This window comes from Durio zibethinus, chromosome 8, assembly GCF_047325235.1.
Source record: "Durio zibethinus cultivar Kanyao isolate XHJ-2024 chromosome 8, ASM4732523v1, whole genome shotgun sequence".
Classification (NCBI taxonomy): Eukaryota; Viridiplantae; Streptophyta; class Magnoliopsida; order Malvales; family Malvaceae; genus Durio; species Durio zibethinus.
In genome coordinates, this window is record NC_143169.1 from 6,255,001 (window position 1) to 6,260,000 (window position 5,000).

The 5,000-nt window shown below is 53.0% G+C and overlaps 1 non-coding gene across 1 annotated transcript in view; it reads right to left on the reverse strand.

The window, feature by feature from the left end:
• Positions 1 to 2,342: 2,342 nt before the first annotated feature.
• Positions 2,343 to 5,000, reverse strand: part of LOC149517361 (25S ribosomal RNA) — a 3,344-nt gene continuing 686 nt past the window's right edge. The window contains exon 1 of the ribosomal RNA XR_016344411.1: positions 2,343 to 5,000. This exon is cut by the window's right edge and continues 686 nt beyond it. This is a non-coding gene — a ribosomal RNA (25S ribosomal RNA).

Here is a 5,000-nt window from a genome sequence, read left to right on the forward strand (position 1 = left end):
GTCGGTCCACAACCCACCTGATCGATTACTCGACGAACGAGCAGAGGAAACGACGTGTGAGGCCATGCCACAACCGCTTGGCATGAGAAAAACATGAGCAAGGGCCATGAGACTGCCTCTGCCATCCGACAGGCAACAACAAAGTGACACCACCAATGCTTGGCTCGATCGGGATCGCATGCGTGAGCTCTGCTGACACCATTCCAGGGGGACGTTGCCTGATTCAGGGACTTGTTCCTTGGGTCTAGGGCAGCATCAGCTGCGCGCACGGCCTTGTCGAGGCCTAGGCATTTTTGTGGTCGATGAGAAGGGACTGTGAGATCGTCAAATACTAAGAGACCTGGCCGAGCCAAGCCCGCAACCACGGCTTCTGCTCGTACCACCCCAGAGAATCATTGCCCAATTCAAGGACTTGGTCTGGGGTCAGGCCAGCACCTGCCACATGCACGGGCTCGAGCTCAGCTCCCCTTTTTTGCATAAACGCCAACCGATCGAGGCCATGGGTGCCTACCGATCACTAGAGCAACCAGTCGTCAGACAAAATGTTTGAAAGGCATTCACACCCTGTATTTCGTTCGAGGGACGTTGCCCTGGGTGTACGCAATGGGAAGCCCATCATGCACACCACCACCTCCTAAAAAGCATTAAAGATTTTATAGATATGCTACCAGTAGACGTTAAAGTGTCTGAAACGGGGACACATTTTCCGAACAGGCATATCCCGCACTGAGGGTGAGCAGGTGCTGATGGTGGTTGGGGCATGTGCCTGCACCAAGGGCCAACGCGTGCCGATGGTGGTCGATGCGACTGCCTGCACCAAGGGCTAGCATGTGCCGATGGTGGTCGAGGCAACGACTCGCACCAGCTCGAGGCATGTGCCCACACCAAGGCCCGGAATGTGTCGATGGTGTTCGAGGCAACCGCCCGCACAAAGGCCCGGCATGTGCCGATGGTGTTTGACGCAACCACCCACACCAGGGGCCATCTTTTATCGATGGTGGTCGAGGCAAGAGCCCGCACCAAGGGCCGATTTGTGCCAATGGTGGTCAAGGCAACTGCCCATACCAAGGCCCAGTACATGCCGATGGTGTTCGAGGCAATCGCCCTCACCAAGGGCCAGCTTGTGCCGATGGTGCTCGAGGCAATCGCCCGCACCAAAAGTCGGATTGTGCCGATGGTGGTCGAGGCAAACGCCCGCACCAAGGGCCATCTTCTGTCGATGATGGTTGAGGCAACCGCCTGCACCAAGGCCCAGCACGTACCAATGGTGTTTGAGGTAACCGCCCGCACCAGGGGCCAGCATGTGTCGATGGTGTTCGATGCAACCACTCGCACCAGGGGCCATCTTGTGCAGATGGTGGTCGAGGCAACCGCCCGCACCAAGGGTCGGCTTATGCCGATGGTGGTCGAGGCAACCGCTCGCATCAGGGGCCATCTTCTATCGATTGTGGTCGAGGTAAGAGCCCGCACCAAGGGTTGACTTGTGCCGATGGTGCTCGAGGCAACCGCCTGTAACAAGGGCCATCTTCTACCGATGGTGATCGAGGCAACCGCTCTCACCAAGGCCCAGCATGTGTCGATGGTGTTCGACATAACCGCCCGCACCAAGGGCCATTTTGTGCTTATGGTGGTCGAGGTAACCGCCCGCACAAAGGGCCAACTAGTGCTGATGATGCTCGAGGCATCCACTCGTACCAAGGCCAGGCATGTGTCGATGGTGTTCGAGGTAACCGCCCATACTAGGGGCCATCTTATGCAAATGGTGGTCGAGGTAAGAGCCCGCACCAAGGGCCGGCTTGTGTCGATGGTGCTCGAGGCAATCGCCCGCACTAAGGCCTAGCACATGCCGATGGTGGTCGAGGTAACCGCCTGCACCAAGGCCCAGCATGTGCCGATAGTGTTCGATGCAATCGACGCACAGGGGGCCATCTTATGCCGATGGTGGTCGAGGTAACCGCTCGCACCAGTGGCCATCTTCTGCCGATTGTGGTCAAGGTAAGAGCCTGCACCAAGGGTCGCCTTGTGCCAATGGTGGTCGAGGCAACCGCCCTTACCAAGGGCCATCTTCTATCGATGGTGGTCAAGGCAACCGCTCGTACCAAGGCCTAGCATGTGCCGATGGTGTTCGACGTAATTACTCGTACCAGGGGCCATCTTGTGTCGATGATGGTTGAGGTAACCACTCGCACCAAGGCCCAGCACGTGTCGATGGTGTTCGAGGTAATCGCCCGCACCAAGGGCCTGCATGTGTCGATGGTGATCGAGGTAATCGCCCTCACCAGGGCCCGCACCAACCCCAAAGGGGGGTGACGTGAAAAAAAGGAAGGTCAATGAGGGGAGGGATGAATCGAAGCGACAAAATTGCTGAATCTCAGTGGATCGTGGTAGCAAGGCCACCCTGCCACTTACAATACCCCGTTACATATTTAAGTTATCTACAAAAGATTCTACCCATCGCTCGGTGGGAATTGAGCTCCTAAGAGGCCCGCGTGACTCGTCCACCGTGGGGGCTACACCTACGACACGTGCCTTTGGGTGCCATGGGCCCCTACTGCGGGTAGGCAATCGGGCAGCTGGCGCATGAGTCGCTTCTAGCCTGAATTTTGACTTAGAGGTGTTTAGTCATAATCCAGCGCACGGTAGCTTCAAGCCACTGGCTTTTCAACCAAGCGCGATGACCAATTGTGTGAATAACGGTTCCTCTCGCACTAGGTTGAATTACTATCACAATGCCATCATCAGTAGGGTAAAACTAACCTGTCTCACGACAATCTAAACTCAGCTCATGTTCCCTATTAATGGGTGAACAATCCAACACTTCGTGAATTTTGCTTCACAATGATAGGAAGAGCCGACATCGAAGGATTAAAAAGCAACGTCGCTATGAACGCTTGCCTGCCACAAGCTAGTTATCCCTATGGTAACTTTTCAACACCTCTAGCTTTAAATCCCGAAGGTCTAAAAGATCGATAAGCCATGCTTTCACGGTTCGTATTCGTATAGGAAATCAGAATCAAACAAGCTTTTACCCTTTTGTTCCACACGAGATTTCTGTTCTTGTTGAGCTCATCTTAGGACACCTACGTTATCTTTTAACAAATGTGTCACCCCAGCCAAACTCCCCACCTGACAACATTTTTTGCCCAAATCGATCGATCGAGGCCGGCCTTAGGTCCAAAAGAAGGGGTCGTGCCCCGCCTCCGATTCATGAAATAAGTAAAATAACGTTAAAAGTAGTGGTATTTCAATTTCGCCCGGGGGCTCCCACTTATCCTACACCTCTCAAGTCATTTCACAAAGTTGGACTAGAGTCAAGCTCAACAGGGTCTTCTTTCCCCACTGATTTCGTCAAGCCTGTTCCTTTGGCTATAGTTTCACTGGATAGTAGACAGGGACAGTGGGAATCTTATCAATCCATTCATGCGCATCACTAATTAAATGACGAGGCATTTGGCTACCTTAAGAGAGTCATAGTTACTCCCGTCGTTTACCCGCGCATGGTTGAATTTTTTCACTTTGACATTCAGAGCACTGGGTAGAAATCACATTGTGTGAGCATCCGTAAGGACCATCGCAATGCTTTGTTTTAATTAAACAGTTAGATTCCCCTTGTCTGTACTAGTTTTGAGTCGACTGTTCATCATCCGAGGAAAGCCCCCGAGGGAGCCGTTCCCAATCCGTCCTTCGACCAGCATGCAGTGACCCGCTCTCACCGCGAGGGTAGCTCGAGCAGTGCACCGATAGCTGACGGGTTTGAGACTGGGACCCCCGTGCCTAGCCCTCAGAGCCAATCTTTTTTCTGAGGTTACGGATCTATTTTGCCAACTTTGCTTGCCTACATTGTTCCATCAACTAGAGGCTATTCACCTTGGAGACCTGATGCGATTATGAGTATGACCGGGCACGGACGGCACTCGATCCTCTAAATTTTCAAGTGCCATTGGGGGCGCACCGGACACGACGCGATGTGCAGTGCTTTTCCAGCTGTAGGACCCTACCTCCAGCTGAGTCATTTCCAAGGTGGGTGGGCTGTTAAATAAAAAAGATAACTCTTCTCGAGGCCCCCAGTGACGTCTCTGAACTCTTTAACGTTGCCGTCAACCATCGCATCCCGGTTCAAGAATTTTAACCCAATTCCCTTTCAAAGCTCGTGCGAGGCGCACTGTCAGATGGGCTTCCCCCGTCTCTTAGGATCAACTAACCCATGTGCAAGTGCTGTTCATATGGAACCTTTCCCCTTTTTAGCCTTCAAAGTTCTCATTTGAATATTTGCTACTACCACCAAGATCTACACCGACAGCCATTCCGTCCGGGCTCACCCCTCGAGTTTTACGGTGACTGCCATGCCCTCCTACTCATCGGGGCCTGGCCCTTGCCCCGACGGTCGGGTATAGGTCACACGCTTAAGCACCATCCATTTTTGGGGCTAGTTGATTCGACAGGTGAGTTGTTACACACTCCTTACCGGATTTTGACTTCCAAGACCACCATTCTGTTGTCTTAATCGACCAACACCCTTTGTGGTTTCTGGGTCACCGTAACCCAACTTCCAGTTCATCTCGCATTGCCAGTTTTGCTTACCAAAAATGGCCCACTTGGAGCTCTCAATTCCGTGGCGTGGCTCAACGAAGCAGCCGCATTGTCCTAGCTATTTAAAGTTTGAGAATAGGTCGAGGGCGTTGCGCCCCTGATGCCTCTAATCATTGGCTTTACTGATAGAACTCGACGGGGGCTCTAGCTATCCTAAGGGAAACTTCGAAGGGAACCAGCTACTAGACGGTTCAATTAGTCTTTCGCCCCTATACCCAAGTCAGACGAACAATTTGCACATCAGTATCACTGTGGGCCTCTACCTGAGTTTCCTTTGGCTTCACCCTGCTCAGGCATAGTTCACCATCCTTCGAGTCCTGACGGGCATGCTCGCACTCAAACCCTTCTCAAAAGATCAAGGTTGATCGGCGGTGCACTCGCGAGGGATCCTGCCAATCAGCTTCCTTACA